We start from the raw sequence: 18,009 nt of genomic DNA on the forward strand, positions 1-18,009 counted from the left end.
AGCATGACCGTTCTCGTTGGTGCCCCCAGTTGTGGGTATGCCAAAGCCAAGTCCTGAATTCGTTTCCCAATTATGTGCTTCGATGGGACATTGCATGCCCCTTTCTTCTGGTCCTAGTCCACCTCCTTGATAGTTCTATTTTTCAGTGATGAGCTTATGTTGCTGGGGATACTTTTGGATGAAGTGATCAAGGCGTGCTTGATTTTTTGGAGGTGCATCCTTATGTAACCAATTGTTGATATCTGGAGTGAGCTCTTCATGAAGAGGGGTTTTTGAGGACATAAAGGTGGTTGGGCCAAACTGTTTGTATCGAGGAGGTGGAATCTCCCTAGCTTTGTGATATGTTAGTCATCCATGGGTATGTGGATCAAGTGGGATTGCTCCAACAGCAAATGCATCTGACAGACTATATTCTCCACAACCTTTGTTGTTGATCTTTACGGTAGATAGGGTGGAGGCGAGGATGGTTTCTGCGTCATTACAAGTGTGGGATGAGCTGGTGATGGCTGTGCCGATGTCTATTCTAGGGCAATGGTTTGTATATGAAGCTTCAACCATATTGCAGTAAGCAAAGGGTTCTGGATCGGCATGGATGGTTACCTCAGTGCTCTGATGCGGAAATTTGATGCACTGATGGTAGGTGGATGGAACGGCCTTCATAGCATGAATCCATGGGCGACCGAGGAGGATGTTAAATGGTACGTTTAGATCAACAACATGGCAAACTGTCTCTTGAATGACTGGCCCAACCTTGATTGGTAGCAAAATAGTCCCTTCTGTGGTGCTTTCCAAGTTGTCATAAGCTTTGATGGTGATAACCTCACTGATCATATCTGCCTCAGTATACCCAGCTTATTTTATAAATTTTAGGGTGCAAATGTTCAAGGCTGATCCATTATTTATCATTACTCTTTTCATGGCAAAACTGGATACCATGATGGCTATGCGAAGCGGAAGGGTGTGATCTGGCTCAACCGCGGGTATGTTGGTGGGTTTGAAAGATAGGGCACATGAGGATGAAAGGTGTCCAACAAGATTATGAAAATTAGTAGCATTGATATCAGAAGGAACACGGGATTCTATGAGAGCACTGTCAAGGATGTCTTTTTACACAGGACTAGTGTGGAGAAGGTCTAAAATGGATATTTGGGCTAGCATGTTCCCAAGGTGTTCCAAGATATTGTACCGGCTTTTTGATGGAGCTGATGGTGTTGATGAAACTGGTGGGCCTACGATGTTAAATTGCGCTATTCGAGTGGTGACCGCACACTCATTGTCTGGTCCTTGGATATTGATAACATTGACAAAAGGCTCTTTCTTAGATATACAACCTATAAGGCTACCATAGTCTATATAGGATGAAGTGTGGTCATTGTTCTTCCCATGCTGTTGGTTTGGCTGGCGGTTGTTGGTGTTGTTTTGGATAGGTGCTTTTCTAGGATTTTGGTTGTTGTGTGGAGGAAAAGCATTTTGATAAATCTGTAAGCCTGCATTGGGAGAGGTTTGGGCACCAACAGTGATTTCCTTCCGATCAATGAGGTCTTGCACATAGTCTTTCAATTTCATGCATCTGAGGGTGGTGTGACCGTTTACCCTATGGAACTTGCAATACTCATTGTCCTTGTACCATGCAGCTTTGGATTATCTTGGATCAATTTGCTGGGTAGGAGGAAATTTGATGAGGTTTTCCTTAGCCAATTTCTCAAAAGTAACATCCAATGGCTCACCAAGGGGTGTATAGTTTCTAGGTGCAGGTTGGAATCTGGGCTTTTGCCCTGCAGCTACATTGATGGCATTAGCTTGATTGTTAGACCCTTGAAAGTTGGGTTTTGTATTGTGGTTTTGATAGCTTTGGTTATTTCGTTGCTGGTAATTGATAGCTTGTAGGTTGTTTGTTTGATATGGTGGGTTAGACTGGTTTTGAGAAGGACCAACGATATTCACATGTCTGGTATCAGTAACCCCATCTGTTGCAACATGCTTGTTTTTGTTCCAATACCTAGACTTGTCATTAGGATGTGATTGATTTTGGTTGGCCTCTTTGTAAATCTTTACCACACCATCTTTGATGAGTCCTTGCTCAAGAATCATTCCTTTCTCTTTGATATCCTTATAGGTCTGTAAACAGTTCATGGTCATGTGGTGAGCCAAGCTGGGATGTGCATTATCAATAAAAAATTTCACCACATGGTGTTCTGGCAAGGTGCAGGATATGCGGGTGGTAAAGGTTTGCCATCTTTGCAGGTATTCGGCAAGGCTTTCTCCACCTTTTTTCTTGGTGTGGACAAGATCAACTATTGATAGCTCTGTTTCAACAAGATGAGCATATTGGGCTACAAATGCCTCAGATAATTCAGCAAAGTTTTTAATTGTGCCATAGGGGATTCTATAAAACCATTCAAGAGCTGGTCTAGCCAAGCTTTTGGGAAAAAGGCGCAAGAGGAAGACATCATTGTATGCCACGTCCTGGTAATGCATGTAAAATTCTTTGATATGTGTGACAGGGTCTCCTTTTCCTCTGAATTTGTCAAATTTAGGTACCTCAAAGTGTTTGGGAAATGGTGTCATGGTAATGGCTCTGTCAAATGGGTAAGGACACACATTCTCAAACTTGAATGTCTTTGGATCATTCCCTTCTTGGATGGCTTTCAGAGCTGTCTTCATTTGCGCCCACTCTGAATTGATAGGTGATGGTTGGGGTGCCCCCAATGTAGGAGTGCCTTGAGGTAGGTATGTGCTGGATGGGGCCACTGAATATGGATGGCTGTGAGGGATTTGCTGATAGGGATTGTACATTGTTTGGGCAGCTGCATGGTGGATGATGGGTTGTTGAGGGGGAGGTGGCGCATATTGCTGCATGTGCTACGAGGCTTGTTGTTGATATGGGATTTGAGGTTGGGATTGAGGAACATAAGCTGGCTGTGGGATAAATGGATTGCTTTGTGGAGGTAAGGTATAAGATGGTTGTGAGGCTTGGGGAAAGGATCGGAGGGCTTGTGGGGTTTGACCAATATATGTGGGTTGTGCCCCCATTTGGGATGGTATCTGCAAATAATTGGTGGTTGGCTGGGGTGGTGGATTACCTCCTAGAAGTGGCATTGAAAAGTAGTTGGTAATTGGAGGTAATGGATTAGTTGGTGGTGGAGGTGGTGGGAATTGAAAGCTTGGGAATGGAACTGATGGGGTTTGATAGCTTTGTGGCTGGATTTGGAAGCTTGGTAGAGTGGTGGTGGGAGCTGGGGTCACTTGGGAGCTTGGTAGAAGATTGGTAGTAGCTTGTGGGTTTTGATAGCTTTGTGGAGTGAAGGTAGTAGCTTGTGGATTTGTGGCTGGTGGTATTGAGCTCCCAAGACTTAATGGAAATGATGGGATTGTACTTTGGGCTGTGGTGAACAAGCTGGGGGCAATGAAAGGTTGATTACTTGGCCCCATGGGTGGCATCCCTATTGTATATTGCTGAGGTTGGCTAAAGATACTAGCACTGATTTGGGAGATGGGTGGATTTGGAAGGCTGGGTTGGGGAGTAGCAGCAATAGTGAAGGGGGTGAACGGTGAGGTGTTTTGAGTAAAGGGGGTTTGGAGTGGAGAGGTATGAACCAAGGATGGAGTGGTGGTGGCTGGGTTGGCTTGCAGCATGGAGATTTCAACTTGGGTGGATGATGGTATGTTTGGGTCTGTTGGGTCATATGGATTGGCTGGAGGCTCTTCTTTTGGAATATATTGAGGATAATTTGGATCATAAGAGCCTATGGGTGGTGGCAGCTGCCCAAACAATGGGTGAGATGGATCTGATAATGGAGGGGGTCTTCCAAAGTCAAAGGTTCCTACATTGTCCCTTCGAAAATTAGCCATGATTGTCTCTTTGTTTTTGTCTATAATGGCGTTTACCAATACTGCATTTCCTGGTTGGTTCATGAAAGCTTCAATGTCAGTAGGTGATGGCATAGCTTGCTCTGGGCTGAAGGATGGCTGAGTGCTCAAGGGGGGTGAGGTTGTTTGATCCAAATGATAGGGCTCCATTTTTTCTTTCTTCTTGGCTAAGCGAGTGATGGGTGGCATGAAAAATGCTCCTAGGGATGAGATACAATAATGTTGATGGATGCAAAAAGGGGGAAGGCTTTTCTATGCAAATGATTTCCTAGGTTGAGGCAAAGCTATATGACAAAACCTAAGGAGGATTGGGTTGGGGATTCTAACTTCAAAGATATGTTGTCAAAGCACAAAAGGTCTTCTTTCCTATGTGCAAGCTTGGTGGTGATTGTGTCAACTTAAGGATAGACTGATGATCCTTTAGGAAGAGCACGAGATTGACCACTTGTGGATCCCAACCTTTAGCTCAAGGTGATGAGGGATAACAAGTGACAAAGCTAGATTACCCTAGACAAAGCTCTGTCAAAGGGATAACCTTGGTGAGATTGGTGGATTTGGAAGATTTTAGGAATGGCAAACTTTTAGCAAGGTGACAAAAATTTTGAAAGCTTAGATGTGTAGATTTTTGATTGCTGGCTAGATGGTTTGATTCTAAATGAGATGGATGAGCTAATAATGCTTAAGGGGATAACCTAAGATGGCTAGCTTTTCTACAAAGATGACTCTAGAGTGAAGCTTATCCAAGAAGATGTGGAGAAACAAGGGTGTCTAATCATAGAAATCATGCCTAGTTGGTAAGGCATAAGCAGGATTAACTCCTGGATTTTGGCTAAATTTGATGGTGCGCTCTAACCAAGCCTCTTGACATGCTTCGTCGGTAGCTTTGTCCTCTGCTTTGTGGAGTTTGGAAATTCGTGGGCTTGGTGTTATTTCTTTTCTCTTGGCTAAAAGTTCTTGGTATGCTAGAGATGGCTTGAGTTTGACCTTGTGAAACTTCTATTTGGGTTTGGGTTGTTCCGACATAAATTCTTGATTTTGCTTGGCTTTGGGAAAAATCTCATTTGTTTTGCTTCAACTTGTTCAACTTCCAAAATAGGCAGTGACTACGCTAAGTGTGCCCTAAGCTAGGATTGACCAAGTTTGGCAAACATTCATTCAACAAGTAAAATAAAAACAAGCAATAGATAGGAACACCCAGATAGAAATTTGTGGTTCTCAGAATGTGATACTTGCACCAAGGAGTGTGTATGTTCTACAAATGTTTCGATCAGTCACTCCAAACACATTAACATCCTAGATGGTTTTCTGCAAGGCAGACAATTGGTTTAGCTAGGGAGTCCTCGATATACGCAAGGTACGTGAGGCCCAAATCCGTAGATGAGACCAAAAGGATGTCACATAGCTGAGAGGAGCGGTAACCCACTTCTCCTCTTTCACTTCTCAAGGGTATAAAGTTCCTTGAGGCTTAGCCCGAATGACAAAATCTCGATCCCAAGAGAGGTGTCTTTCGATTCACCTCCTGATTCTTATACTCCACCGAAACGCTGGAGTTGAGGTCGTCCAAGGGGTGATGAAATCCCCAAGCAGGCCTCCTAAAAAGAAACAAGGTTTTGGATCCTAATCTTATGCACCCAAGATGGCCTTGAAAGATAACAAGGGGAGAGAAGACTCGGATGACCTTGGGCTAAAAAACACGCTTGTTCTTTTACCAACTGACTCTTATGTGTGCTAATCTAGACTTTGCAAGCACTCATGTTTAAGAGATAATGTTCAATTCCAACTTGAAGCGCCAACAAAAGTAAATCAATCGAAGAATGCAGAAAATAAGAAGAGTTAGGGTCAACAAAAGCAAACTCGCGCGCTCGGAAGCCCTCCACGTCAAGTATCGATTAATTTTCTTTAAGGCATTCAAGATTGAGTGTGAGTTTGTTTTAAGCCCAAAACAAAAGTGTGTGAGATTCGATTTCAAGCGCGCGCCCGGAGGCTCTCCGCGTCAGTTGTTGTTCAATTTTAGTGACCAAACTTGAAGTGTGATCGATTTAATCTAGAGTTTTGGCCATTTAAGAATTTTGATAAAGTTAAAGCAAACATTCAAAGACCAAGTGAGTGAGTTAGCTTGTGGAACATTTAACACCTTTTTTAGGTAGACCCATCCCCATAAATGGTGCTGAGATTGCAACCAATGGTTAATATTTGATGGGTGATTAGAAAAGAGGTGAGTCCAAGGAACTACTCAAATTGATTTTTGTAAATTTGTATTTTAACTTAACAAAGTTTCTTAAATGTCCAAAAATCAAACTTTACCTAGATTGCATGTGAAAAAGAGATTTGTTTTGTTCAATTTTAGAAGCTCCAAATGAAGTGTTTGATATTGTAATGGTTAATTGATCCTTGGCATTCAAGATTGGATTTTTTGTTTTAAGCATGCATTCCAAGGAAAGTTGATTTTAATCCATGACATTCAAGAGTGTGTTTTGAGCAACATTCATTCAATGGAAAATGTGTTTTACCATTCAAGTTCATTTTTTTAGCAACATGCATTCAAAGACAAATGGTTAAACATTCAAGTTCATTTTTTAGCAACATGAAAACCTGCAAGAAACATGGTTAGTGGTTCCATATTTTCTCCAACCTGCAATGAGACAAAAAAAAAAAAGCAATTTAGTTAGTTAGCCAAAATTTTCAAAAATGAGAGCTTAACTATGGGAAAAAAATTTTAAACTTTTTTTGCTATTTTTTCTACGCGTAAAAATGCTTAAAATGGTCTAAATCCTACGGAACCACTAAATAATAAAGCAGAAATGCAACATAAGCAAGCAGAGAAGACAGTCTGTCAAAATATGAAGACGCTGAAATACAGAGACGCCAAAATACGAAGACGCTGAAATATAGAGACGCTAGTATTCGAAGAGGACAAAACAGATTTGTAGCACAGAACATAGGTGACAAGCAGAGACGTCGATTTGCGCAGATGCAAATTTTTGCAGACGCAGATTTTCGCAGATGTCGATTTTCGCAGACGCGGATTTTCGCAGACGTCGATTTGCGTAGACGTCGATTTTTGCAGATGCGGATTTTCACAGACAGAACAGGTTGCAGATGCCAAAACTGCACCAAAAAAGTTGAAAAACGTGAATTTTTTTTTTAGATGGTATTTCTTCTTCCTAAGTGCGTTCTTTAACCTGCAAGAACAAGCAAAACACCCTCACAACACACTCAAACAACAACACACATTAGATGGTCAAAAAAAAATGACATATAGATGAAAATAGATGATTAAATGACCCATAGTGGGGTCCCACCGGGCGTGCCAAAATGTAGAACAAGAATTAGTATGCAAAGAACATTAACAAATAAAGTAAACATTCACAAACCAAAAACTAAATTCACATATATGCTTAGACAAAGAAAGAAAACAAGAAGTGAAAACCTCACAAGAGAAAACACTCCATGCTTTCTTGATTCTGTAGATGTGTCGTTTTGCTGTGGATGTATGCTCAAGATGCTCAAAAGCTGCTTCAATGGAGATGGGTAATGGCAAATTGGTAGCTTTGTGAGCTCTCAATTTGGCATTATAAGGGTAATATTGATGGCTTTGGTTCTCAAAATAGCATGGTAACTTTAGCTCAAAGATTGTTGATGAAATGGCTTGGGATGGGATTCAATTTATAGGCTAAGGGGTAGAGAGATGGAGGGCTTAGATGCAAGGATGGATGAAGGCTTAAGGAGGGCTAAGATGCACTCAAAGGGGAGCACATGGATTGTGCTTGTTTAGCACCAATGAGAAGGTGACACTTGTCACAAGGAGGATGAGTGTGAGAGGGTAGGGTAAAGGGTTGGTTAAAGTCATGATGAGTGGGGCTGAGTATGTAAGAGGGATGTAAGAGGAATGAGTGTGGAAGAGGGAAGAGTGTGGAAGATGGGTGTAAGAGTCATGAGTGGGCTTGTAAGAGTCTTTTATGTTTTGTAAGAGCACTCATGACTTAGTGGTTGGGTTTTTTGAGGGGAGACTTTGGTTTGGATTAGGAAAGTCTTAAACTTGTTTAAGGAATGTGACAAAATTAGGGGGTGGATTAGGCTTGGGTTTAGGATTATATTAGGGATGTTAGAGATGTGCAAGTGGATGGCATTAATGAGGGTGGGTGAGTTAGTGGCTAAGCTTGGTTAGTATGGGTGGATGGGGTGGATTAGGCTAAATGGAGGATTAGAGATAGGTTAGGGGTTTTTGAATTTGAGGATTTCATTTATCAAATAGATTTATTTAATAAATGGGGATTTTTTGAATTAGATAGAAGAATAGGATTTAATTGATAAATAATAGATTATTTGATTTATCAATTAGGACTATAGATGATTAATTAAATTAATCAACTAGGGGATGACAAAGGATTAATTAAATAGAAATTTAATTAATAATGCCCTTTTTAGATAACTAAATAGGATTACTAAAATAGTGTAATCAAATTTAGGTGTCTACATTTTGCCCCTCTTTGACATAGTGTTGAGACAACACTATTTCAAAGAAGTTTGAATGAAGACGACACGAGGAAGATGTTTTAGCAACAAGGTTGCCCCAGTCTCGGATAAGAAGAGGAGGGACTAGACTTAGATTTAGGTGTCTACATGGAGAACCAAAAAATGAGTAGCAATGCAGATTGTTGAGCATATTGTGCAGTTAGGAGAGAATTTTGAGTCTCTAATGACAAGCTATTTTGAAGACTTCAAGAAGTCAATGAAGGAAAGATTAAGAATACCAATATCCTTAGTTGAGAAACACTATATAATGATGTATGTTTTCTTGTGGATGCTGACTATACATTTGTGCAAGCTACTATACCAAGAGTAAGATGATTGATGTCACTTGGTTATGAAATAAATGTGGATGAGGCCTCTGCAACCATCACAACTTTACTATCAAAAGAGGTGGATAAAAGTGCAAAGGTATTTGGAAACTAGGATATGGTAAACTCCAAAATTACCATGGAATTGAAGACTACTTTAGCTTTGAAGAAAAAGGAGAAGATAGTAAAGAAGTTGAAAGCTAAGTTTAGAGAGGGTGTTGAGGAGGAAGAAGCATAAGAGGATGAAGAGGACGAAGAAAGTCAAGCATAAGCACCTCTAGTTTTTGTATAAGCCATGGGAGAAGATCAAGAAGAGGAGGAGACTAAAGGTGCCAAGGGAGAAGAAGTTGAGGAAGCACCTACTCCTGCCGAGCCAAAAAAGAGGAAGGTCAGGGCACAACCTATGGCAAGGGCTAAGAACATTGTTAAACCAAGCCAAGCTAAGCCCACTACATATACTAAAAGAGCCAACATGCATGAAACTACACAAAAGGCCAAGGAAAAGACAAAACAAACTAACCAAGGAGGTCAAGAGAAAAAGAGATCAAGAAGAAAGTATGTGGCACAAGTAGAGTCTGATGCAGAGAAAATAGAATTAGATAACAACAACCAATTTGAGGTGGCAAGTCATAATCCTCTTTTAGATTTCAATAATTTACATGAAAATGTTAGAAATTTTGTAGACCTATCAAGATTTGGTCATGTTAATTTTGATAAATTGGGTAAAGTAGAGAAAAATCAAGTGGAAAAGGCTATATATGCCATGATGAAAAAATTCAAGACAACTCCACTAGAGATTTTCAACTCAATGCCTAAAAGTCTATATGACAAGGTTGAGCAAAAATAGCACTATTTCTAAACTTGGAAAAAAAAAAAGAGAAACATCTCTAGCTCAAGTGATGCCATAACTAACAAAGGCACAAATTTCTAAGGGTGTGAAGAAGTATGTAGTTAGGTTTATACCTAAATACAAAGCCTTCAACATTTTTCAAAACAACATTGAGGATGTTGTCAAGAAGACCACTCAGATATGGAAACTTACTTATGGGTTGATAATAGTTAAAGAAGGAGACAAAGAACCCATTGAAGTAAAGGATGATGAAGAAGATGGGAAAAGTGACAATTGGAGGGACAAAAATTCAAGAAGATGACAAGGCAATAGCTGAGCTAGAGTAGCAAGAAGAACATAGTATGCAAGACACACAATTTCCAACTGTCAGTCCTCCACATGTCATAAGTGAGACTACTAAGAAAATAAATGTCAAGGATGTTTTTAATCTATCAACTCAAAACATTAATCCCCTCACTAAAGATAATTTGAAGAAGATCTTAGATTAGTCTACACTGTAGGCCAAACTTTGTGACAATCCTATTTTAGTCAGTGTGGATGAGCTATAGAAGTCAGTGATTGATGTTGCAGGGGAAAAGGTGAGTCCACAAGAACCACCTTCTATCATCCCTCTAGTTACTAATGTACAACCTCTAGTAAAGATAATAGAAGTCATATCAAATAAGGTTGATACAATTGCCAAGATTGATATTTTAGAGAAGAGCACAATGGAAGCATAAGTTGCTACTATAGAAATAGGTTAGATAGACTTATCTACACCTACTACACAAGGACAAAGTGCAAGTTATATCATTTTGGTAGAACAAGGAAAGCTTGAAGAGAGTGAGATGACACCACAATTGAAGGAGGAAACTACCATCCAACCCCTAGTAACCTTACCAATATCTGACACTCCATCAAATCATACTCTTCAAAAGTTGAGCATAGATGCTACTCCATTTAAAATCTCAGTGCTGAGCTTGAGTTTGTCAAAGGCTAAAGAAGTAATTCAATATGTAGATGTGAGCCTTGATGAAGAGATGCTTTTACCAAAGTTTTATTTTTGATGCAATGGCAATAGAAAAAATGGGCATATTGTAGTAGGCCCTAGCAAAGAAAAAGCATCAAGAAATATGTAGAAGGGAGCATAGGCAGAAGTAGGCAATTCAAGAAATCAAATGCATCTATTTAGATGCATTTAGTCTACCAAATCTAGTTGAGACCAAGCCACTAATGGACCAATTGACAAATAAATTGGAGAAGGTCAGAAATGAAGACTTGGATACAAATTCCAGATTACTTGAATGGTTAGAAAACAAGTCCCAAAACAATGTGAATGAGAAAATATATGGTGATATAGCACTAACACAAGTTGCAATGGAAACTAAGATTGGAGATGTGAAGAAGGTACCTAAGAACATATTCTCATTGTACACAAAATTATGCAATGCAACACTCTTCACCTAAGAGACTAGGATTCACATTCTGAATCTAGAGAGCCAAATTTCTACATCATGTGCAAGATTACCAACAAATTTAGCTTAGAGTGAGAAGCATTTCAGGACATTGTTTCAAACATAGAGTCAGTCAGTTGTATTGATAGTAGATGAGGCCAACATAAGGGCTAAACTAACTAGTATCCAAGAAATCCTCACCCTACATATGGAAATATTACACAAGGAGCTAGGCTATGCTGAAACCATAATGAAGAAAACCCCAATATTTCTACCTTATATGGTCTAGTTCACCTTTCTGCCAATCTTGCAATCCAAATAAAGTTAATGGATGTAGCATGTGAGAACTAGAATGTAGCTCTTAAGCTGATATTAGAAGTCCATAAATCTTTTCTAGACAAACACACAATCAATTTATAGCCCATTGACATAAGTGTCAAAAAGAGGGAGATATATATTTTGGGGGGATAATAAGATAAAGAGGGAGACATATTTTTGAGAATGAAAATGACATAAGAGGGGCAAAGAAAAGCCAAAATTAGCTAAGGGAGAGCAAGCATCAAAATAAAAAAAGTATCAAATGAAAGAGAATTGGCATGAAGTCAAAGTGTATCAGTAGAGACACACTTACTCAATATGCGTACCCAATTTTGGATAGAAAATAGGCATATCAACTTAGGGGGAGTTATCAAATTTTAAGGTATCTAAGTTATTGCAAAAATTTTTAATTTTGATGTTTTGTATATAAGCCAAGTTAAGACATGTTATGCTCATAAGATTAAGGATGATAATGTATACTCAAGTGTTTTTGATGCTCATGTCAAAGGGAGAGATTGTTGATCTTAGATTGGTTTTGACAAGTGAGTGTCAACACACTTAAGTTATTTACTTAGTTCATGTCAAACAAGTAACATATGCTGAGAAAATAATAGATCATGTCGAGTCATAGTGAGTACTAAGGCACTCATGTGCCAAGAAAATAGTATATGTTAAGTGAAATATGAGCTAAGTAAATAGTGGATGTTGAGCAATGCAAGTGTCGAGTCACAATAGAAAGATTAGTTCATGCCAAGCATTAGAGACTTTAGATGTCAAGTAAAACAATCTTGACATATTTGTTTATAATGGCACAAACAACTATGTAAACCAATTTTGAGCTAACCTAAAATTGAATTTTGATATTTTGGAGATAAGGACAAATTTCAAGTTGGATTCCCTATACAATTACATGCAGCTAATCAAAAAATGGGAAGGATTAAGAAGCAAAATGGATGAATCTTAGCTTTACATTCATACCTAACCATAAGTCACTAAGTCTTCTGAAAGAGGACGAAACCCTAAACTTTCTATGAGTGTGTAAGGAATTAAAGGAGAAAAGAGAAAAGTTTGCATGCAAAAATAGAACATTCATGGTGGCCTAGAATTTATGAAGTAAGATTGAATTTCAAAATCAATTAGAGTAGAATATATGATAGAGAAGAGTATATAGCGTAGAGACATTTGATTGAGAAGGATCAAGAAGATATTTTTTAGAGGTGATCTATTATTCGGAAAGAAAGTGCTAACCATAGGATCAATGCTAAGACATTCTAATAGGTCATTTCAGTCAAAATCTCTTGACAGAGTAGTCCTAATAGACTGCATGAATTCTTTTAACAAGGTGCTTACTTAATTGTAAGTTAAAGTCCTTTAGCAAGGCACACTTCTAATAGGGTGTTGAAATCCTCTAATAAGGTGAGACCTAATACTCTTTGTAAGCCTTTAATAGTGAAAACCTTTCACAAGATAGATCATGACTCATGATCAAAACATTGTAACCTACAATGGATACACTTTATTACTATAGTAGTGAAGATTTGTGGGTGTCATCCACACCCCAGTTTTACCTTCTCACTTGGAGGGTTTCTAGGTAATCATATTTGGTGTTATTTGTGTGAATGCTTACATTCTTACATTATTTAGATGTATATTCTTTACATGTTATTTCATTTTACTCATTGAATGTATGCAATAGGGGTGTGGTGAAAGTTTTATGGGTCCAAGTTTAAACTACTGATTCACCCCGCCTTAGAAGTTTTCCTTTCCTATTATATTTCCAACTAAGGCACATTCTAATTTTGAGGCTAGTGTACATGAAAGAGATGTTGAGCTACCTATCAAAGATGTACATAGTGATTCAAAAGTTGAGAGACCAAGAGAAGAAATCAGAGCAAAACCAAGATTGTCTATGTCAAAAGGCATCACCCTGCTACAAAAATTATTGGAGATAAAAATACTAGACCAATGACAAGGAACAAGATGAGAAATGATACATATTTTCTAAGAAATCAAGAACCCCAAATAGTGAAAGATGACTTAGAGGATGTGGACTAGAGTAAATCCATGGAAGAAGAGATTGGACAAATTGAGAAAAATAAAATATGTAGTTTAGTTCCTAGACTAGAAGATAAAAATGTGATTATTACCAATTGGGTATTCAAAAGCAAGTTAGATGAAAATAGTGAAATCACAAGGAACAAGGAAATATTAGTTTGTAAATGATCTATGCAAGAAGAAGGGATTGACTATGGAGAAACATTTTCCCCTATTGTAGGATTGAAAGGAGTATGAACTCTACTTTCTTACTTTGCATAAAAAGGTTTCAAAGTGTACCAAATCAATGTTAAGTCTACATTTTTGAATGGTATATTAGAGAAAGAAGTTTATATAGAACATCCAAAAGGATTTTTTTATGAAAACAACAAGAACATTTTATGAAGATTACACAAAGCTTTATATGGTCTGAAGCAACAACCAAGAGCATGGTATGAAAAGATTCATAATTATTTTGTAAAGATTGGATTTGAGAGCACTGATGACAAAAAAATATGTACTCAAAGATAGAGAAAGCCAAAGCTATTTTACTTTCTAAAATTTTTTGTTGATGAGATTCAAAAGAAATTAAGAAAGAATTTGAGATGTCAATGTTTGGAGAGATCAAGTTCTTTGTGGCTTTGCAAGAACATTAGATGAAATGTGGTATATACATCACTCACTCAAAGTATGATAAGGAAGTATTAAATTTTTTTGGATTGGAGGTTTCTAAGCTAGTAACTACACCTTTGGTGACAAGACATAATTTGTCAAAGAATGATGATTCAACTAGTGTGAATCAAACATTATACAGGTCTACTATTGGCAAATTGCAAGATGTAGCAGATAAAAAACCTAATATTACATTATACATAGGGATAGTTGCAAGATTCTCTAAACCCCTAGGAGAATCATTTAATGGAAGTAAAGAGGATAATAAGATACTTGAAAGGAAAAGAAGACTATGGTCTATACTATAAGAAAAATGAGAAACTTGAATTGAGAGCTTACATTTATGCTGATTGGGCTAGAAATAATGATGAAAAAAAGAGAATTAGTGGAAGAGCATTTTCCTTAGGCAAAAGAATAGTTACATGGACTAGCAAGAAATAGAACTATATTCTCAATCTACTATTGAAGCTGAATATGTTGCTAGTGTAGTCAATTGTAAAAATATTGTATGGGTCAAATAGCTACTCAAAGGTATGAACAAGGAAATCATTGATAATACAAGTGTTATAAATATATCAAACAATTCTATGATGTTTACAAAGACTAAGAACATTGCAATCAAGTATTATTACTTGAGATAATTAGTTCAAGATGAAGAGGTGAAGATGGAATATGTTAACACAAAAGAGAAAATAGTTGATATCTTCACAAAAGAATTACCTAAGGATGCTCATGAGTATCTAAGAGGTAAACTAGTGGTGATTTTCCTATCAAAGACTATGTAAGAAGCATGAGGAGTGCCCTACATAAAAAAAGATTGATTGATATATGTTACACATTAATGCAGTGGATCTTACTTTAGGAGTGACCTGAAGTAATCAAAGAGCTAGAGTTGCAAATTAGTCACAAGCTAGATGATAGAGGGAGAAACTAAAAAATATTCATATCTGCATATAAAGATGACAAGTCTCTGACATTTTTATCAAAGAGGGAGATAAAGACATTCAAAGAAGTGGGAGATAGTTTACCAAAGGGAGATATTGTTGAGGGCGATGAGGGAGAAATCATGATCCTCCTGATTCTTTTGAAAGTGATAGAAGATACAGATAGAAGATATATGGAAGATCTACTCAGAGGGAGAAAGTGTACCTGTTGATTACATTTAGCTAGTAAGAGGGAGTTAATGTTAAAGGAGATATAAGAAGTGATCAAGAGGGAGTCATAATGATGAGTGGATTTTTTTCTGTTCATCAGAACAAAATTTTGTAAGATATCCAAAAGATGAAAGTTGTTGATAAAGGGAGAGATTTCAACACAAAGGATTATTTTCTTTATGGTATTTTGTTGTTTGCACTAATTAAGTTTTGTTAGATGGGTTTTCCATCAATTCCAAAGAGGGGGATTTTTGAAAATATATTGATACAAGGATGAATATATGTTTCATTCATTGTTTTGTCATTGATGTTAAACCTGCTATTTTCTTGTAAGGCAATTTATTACATGATTTGAGAACTATCATTTGTTTGATTGATCAAGAGGATTTGATCAAATAAGGAAACAATAGCACCTAGAGGAAAGGTTGAGTTGTTATATGGAAAAGGAGAACAAGGATTAGTTAGGATTTTGATATTATAATGGATTGATAATCTACTTAAAGTTGAAAAGAATGGTTACATTGATTATGTTAAGAAGAACAACTCAAACAAAGTTTGTCTACCAAGCTTAATAATTTGCATAGTATGTGTCAAGCAAGTTAGTGTAGCTGAAGCAGAAAATTAGTTGGAGCTAAGAAAAGACAATATCAGTGTAAGTTGAGTGACATAGTATAAGCTAAGTAAAGTCTAGTTGATGTCAAGTTCCAGTAAAGTTTAGATCATTCTAAGTGATTTGTTATTGGGTGCTGAGAAATGCAATATGTGTCGAGCATTAGAAGTCATTTAATGTTGAATGTTAGCATTATGAGAAAGACCAATAATTCAATGAATTTGAGTTGACAAGTTTGATTTCTTGGATTGTGTGAACTATGTGAAAGATAAGCTTGATGAGGTAGAGGCACAAAATTCATGGTAAACCATTTTGAGATGAATTCAAAGAGAATTGAGGGAGAAGCTTCTAGAAGGGGATGAAATGAAAAGAAGTTTAGATTCATTGAATCCTACATGATCTAACCTAACCCTAAAATGGATGATGGAGGATGAATGAAAAAAAATCTTAATTTTCTATTTATAGAGATGTCTTGTTAGAAGAAAAGGTTGTCAAGTGTGAGAACCTAGGGAAGACAAGGAATCTAGGGTATTGCTTCATTTAATGACCTAAGAGAAAAGACTATATTGGAAAGAAAAGCAAGAAGGCTAAAGGGTATGGATACTTGAAGGGTGAAAAAACTATTAGAGCTAAAGCATGTGAAAGCCAAGTAGAATGGAGGACTGAAAAAAAGATTTGTAATTTGCATGTGTGTTGTAAGTTATTTTTAGACTAAGCCTTACTGTTACTTTCTAATCATTGTATTGCTCTAGGGTAAATCCTTTGAATGAAGGTTGACCTAATAGTCATTTTTAAATCCTTTAACTGGTTGAAATTCCAAGTGAATGATCTAAAGTGCTCTAATAAGGCTCACTCCTAATATGATGATTGAAATCCTTTAACTGGGTCACATTTAAAAGTGTGCATTGTAACTTTTAATAGGGTTGGCCTTTCACATGACATTGCTTCAAAAGGGTGAGAATTGGTAGCATATTACTAGTGGTTTTTCCCAAATTGGGTTTCCACATTAAATCATTGTATTAAATGTGTTATTGAATCTGTTATGTTTCATGTTTACATTTTTGCAAGTTGATTTGACAGTAACCTACAAGTTTAAGTAATTTCATAATCTAATGGATGTATGCATGATGAAAACGTTTTATGGATATGGGTTCACTAGGTTGTGAAAAGTTTTAATTGTACATCTAGACTTTGGATAACTCATTCATCCTCCCTCTTAGTTATTCTAAATAATTTGAACAGTATGAAGCATTTGAAAGAATGGCTTTCTATGGGATTGCCTCAAATTATTTCTCTCTAAGGTATTCTATTGTTTCTATTTATTTGCAATCATGTTTGATTGAGTTGTTTATTTTGCATCAATGTCTTGGTTCACATTGTAAAATTCATCATATAAATAAGAGAAAGATATTAGAAAGCATGATCCAATGTAAATAACATAATTAAAGAATTTAGCTTGATTTCTTCTGAATTGCTTACAAAATTGATGTTTTTGGGATTTATCTCACTTCATCTTACTATTGGGCAAACAAGAATTGAAAAGATTTATATATTTGAGAGCTTAGGAGACTCTTTCCTTCCATATCCAAAGGAGGAGGCCTCAAAAGAAGGAGATAGTAGTGTTGAGGAGACTAAATTTTTTTTGATACATAGAAAGCTCATGTTTGTAGCTTCTCATGAGACACCATTAAAGAAGAGGTTGACAATAAATGACGTTGCAACTAGTCATTTTTCTTAAAAGGTAAAAAAAAAATCTTGCATATTCAAATGGAATAGAGCTATTTCTATAATGGAAAGAAAATTAATTGATCTTTTCCTTTCTTATTTTGATGTAGGGGAAGCTTCCTCTTATATCACAAGATGGACTTCATCAACTACATATCTTCATTTTTGTATCAGAAATTTCCCATGTCTTGTCTTGCATTGTAATTATGACACTAGGATGGAAAAAGGTATGAGTCACTAGGCTTTCCTCCTCCTATTGTTATACTTTCCATTTTCTCATTGAATCATTGCATTTGATAAATTTTGCTATAAATTGGGAGACATGAAGAAGAATTTGAATAGTGGAAAAAAATGATATTAGATCATTCTAAAGTATATATTGATTCATGATATATTTTTCAAAATTTTAAATGAATCTTGTCATACAAATTAACTTCATATGTGAGGAGGTAGTAGACTTAAAGTGAAAAAGAATCTTCTCGGGTATATGAATACACCATAA

Source organism: Cupressus sempervirens, chromosome 2 (assembly GCF_028749045.1).
Source record: "Cupressus sempervirens isolate cs-2001-9-10 chromosome 2, ASM2874904v1, whole genome shotgun sequence".
Taxonomy (NCBI): domain Eukaryota; kingdom Viridiplantae; phylum Streptophyta; class Pinopsida; order Cupressales; family Cupressaceae; genus Cupressus; species Cupressus sempervirens.